The sequence below is a fragment of the Carcharodon carcharias genome, chromosome 28 (genome assembly GCF_017639515.1).
Source record: "Carcharodon carcharias isolate sCarCar2 chromosome 28, sCarCar2.pri, whole genome shotgun sequence".
Lineage (NCBI taxonomy): Eukaryota > Metazoa > Chordata > Chondrichthyes > Lamniformes > Lamnidae > Carcharodon > Carcharodon carcharias.
This window is the reverse complement of record NC_054494.1, coordinates 19,078,903-19,082,600: the sequence shown is the minus strand read 5'-3', so window position 1 is coordinate 19,082,600 and position 3,698 is coordinate 19,078,903.

Sequence of the window (3,698 nt, the reverse complement as noted above, 5' to 3'; positions counted from 1 at the left end):
ATGCATATACACACACACACACACACACACACAAAGGACAAAACAAATAGGGTCTCAGCAGGAATTTACTAACGGGAGAAAAGATCCTTTAGGTCAATGGGAAAACTTTATGAAAAAGGATAAAGTTCAAAGGGTTTTGGCACTGTCGACCTGGTGTTCCTGCATGCGAAGACAGGTTGCTGGTCACAGTAGTTGTTTGGAAGTTCTTTTCAAAGGAGCTTCGGTGTGACAGTGAACAGAACTGAATCATTGTCCTCGGGATCTCTCTCTCACCTCAGCTTCTCCGGTTTCAAAATATTGATGAGTTACACTGAGTTGAGGATTCCTAACTGAATACTGATAACTACACTGAATTTCAGTCGAAATAGCTGTTATGACGTGACAGATGATGTGTGCCTCATAGACCAAATCCACAAGGGAAACTTGGTCCACTTTCACAACAGTTTTGCGATTTGTTTTTTTTTTAAGAGCACATGAGTGCACTGAATTCAGAAGTAATGAGTCCAATAAGATCTTTGGAGATTTTAAAAGTTAAATCAAAATATTTATTAAGAAAATAAAACATTTCAAGCACATGTGCAAGACTACAATTACTTACTATTATAACATCTCCTAAAATTCTTAATTAACCTGACTCCCAGTTACACACCCACTTTAAGGTAACAGTCCAAAATAAATTTAAGATTTACAACAAAACCAGCAAGTTAACACAGTGCCCACTTGACCGTGGAATTCCAAATGGCTTTCCCCAATTTCGGATACTTTACAAAGCAGACTTATGCACAAATGGCTTGAGGCTTCTTGAAGGCTGTTTCACATACTCCTGTTAGATTTACATGGCCCTCTCCTCACATTGCCTTTCATTCTTCTTTATATATGTTTCTCTCTCTTTAATATGTAAATTCTATTATTCCATATATCTTTGAAACTGTATCTTTCTCATAATATAAAAACTTTCATGCTGCCAATATTGTCATTTACCTTTGGGAAAAATAAACACATCCCTTAGCCTTGCTTATCTGGCTAGTTGTAAATAGGCTAACATCCCTTTGACATCCAAATAACTCCTTCACTTATCTAAAAATGAAAATTCCCTTCATACCTTACATGCTAAGCCAGCATCCATGTTTAGTCATTGGCATTTCAAGCACATTTCTACACCTAGCTTCTTTTGATAATTCCAAGCTTGCAGTTTACCTAACTCCAAGTGTAATTAAATCACACAGACAGACCCAACTATACTCTCACCCATAGATCTCCTTTACAATAAACCAGAAAAATATTCTGAAAATTATTATACTTTAGTAACGCAGGGAGACAACGAATTGGGCAACCTTCCCCATTTCAGTTTATTCCCAAACTGAGTCCAAAAATCAAGTTCAAAACAGAAACATTTCTCAGTCAGGTGGTTTCCAGAAAATCACCTGGGCCTCACAGCCTGAAAACACTAGTTTTGTTTTCTCCAACAATTAAAGGTCAAGTAAGCAAATAGTTCTTATCTCCTCAGGTGCCTTGCTGGTCATTTAGCTGAAATCATGTGGCTTCTTGGAATAGGCAGTTGGCTCACAGTCCAAAGTGAACTTACAACCTTTTTAAAAAAACCCAGGTCAGTTTCTAAGCAAGTGTTCATATAATTCATTGTCCTTCCAATTTCTTTTTAAAAGCATGTAGTTCTTGGAGAAACATGTTCATAACAATAATCATTCCTCCGGAGCACTTTGGGACATTTTACTATGTTAAAGGTGCTATATAAATGCAAATTGTCATTCTTGTAAATGTAAACAGAAGCAGTTTGTTGTTACTGGAATGAAATAGAACTTAACCCAACAGGGACTGAAGTACAGGTGGGTTGTCTGTTAAGAAATATGCTTTCAGATAATGTTAAAAGTAATAAATCAAGATGGGTACTTGCTTTGCTAATATGCCTGACACTATCTAGTTTACCTGTATATGCAATTGGATTGTTTGCTATTAGTTATTTTGCAAGGTTGCATATCAAGGCCACAGGCATGTGGTACTAGAAAGAAAAAAAATCCCTGCAATTTTATGCCACCTTTTAGCTCCTCGGAATGTTTCAGATAGATTCATCACTAATTAATGACTTTTGAATTGTCACTATGATTATGTGGGCTAAAGGGACAGTCAATTTGCACAAAGGAAAATCACCATATGATTTCAATTATTTGAGGGGTAATTATTGGCCACTCACTCACTGACACTCACTGCTCTACTTTAAATAGTGTTCTCCATCTGAACAGACAGATGGGGGTCTCAGTTTAACATTGCATCAGTAGAATGGCACCTGTGACAATGCAGCACCCTCTCTGTACTGTACTAAACTCACGGTTTAGGTTACATATTCAAGTCCTGGAAGCTGTGGCTTGAATCCTATCGTACTCTTTTAACATTTTACACACCTCAATCTATACTCAAAGAAACATAGGTCAAGTGAATGCAACTGTTCTCGTAATTTAACCCCCAAACAACTTGCATTCATATAGCACCTCTAACATAGGAAAACATTCCAAGGTGCATCAAACGAACATAATCAGGCCAAAATAGACAAGATTTGCATAAACCACACTTCAAACCAATGTCTCCACCCACTGTCTCGGATGAACATTTCCATTTCACAATCCTTCTGATTCCTGTGGAATGTAATTTAAGTTTTGTGGAGTTACTTAATTAGGTCAATTTTGGTAAATCTCCTATGCCCAGCCAGAAGGAAGATGTTTTATTCTAAGTGTATGAGCTGGGTTTGTTAACCTATATGATTGCCTGGACCCCTGAACTGGGAAGAGAGCCAGCTTAATTAGTTGGGCTAACCTCCTCTGTCAATGGAAGGACAACATTTAAAAAGAAAGAACTGTTTTGAAAATAATGACACAAATAAAGTTTTGATTAATAACTGGAATAAGGAGTTGATACTGATAAAATGGAAGCAATCAGTTAATCTTCATTAGAGCAGACAGTTGTTGCTTGTGATACATACACTGTTATCAGTGTGTGTCGGTGCTATACAAAGGTTCTTGGTTATTTATGCCTTGGTTGAATTGATTGAAAGGGATTCAAAGAACTTAACTTTTTTTAAATGTTTGTAAAACTGAACAAAATCTATGACCACTAGAGAAAAAAGTCTATTCCATTTGACTGGGCTGCTTTTTTCTACTGCAGAATCTTGTTTCTTCATTTTCTGGTGATGCATACACTGAAGGCGGAGAGATAATACCTCAAATAATAGCAGAGCTGTGGGATCTGTCCTTTGTGCTAATTCTGCTATCTGGTACACAGTCCACACCAGCACTGGGTCAGGACCGGACCTGATAGAGCACAATACCTGAATTCCTCATCATCTGGGGACATAATAAATTGATTTTTGCAGAGCTTTTCCAGACCTTAAAGAAGCAGATTACAAGTGAACTAATGCTCTTCTTCACAGGAAGACTGATGCCTGAACGCATAAGCTGACATGGCTCTGGATGTGGACTAGCACGGTTAAAAAAGGGAACAAAGTGGCAGGCTTTCACAGGACACTGCCCAGTATTATATTTCTTTAGTCTTATTTCATTGGAGCTGAGTCTATTCCAGTTATTGAAAGAGAAGTGCAAATGTAATCGCCTTGCCAGTTTTTGATAAACTACCATCCTGAGTATTCCCTCTTCATCCAATAAAAAGTTGGGCTGGGGGTGGATTCTTTC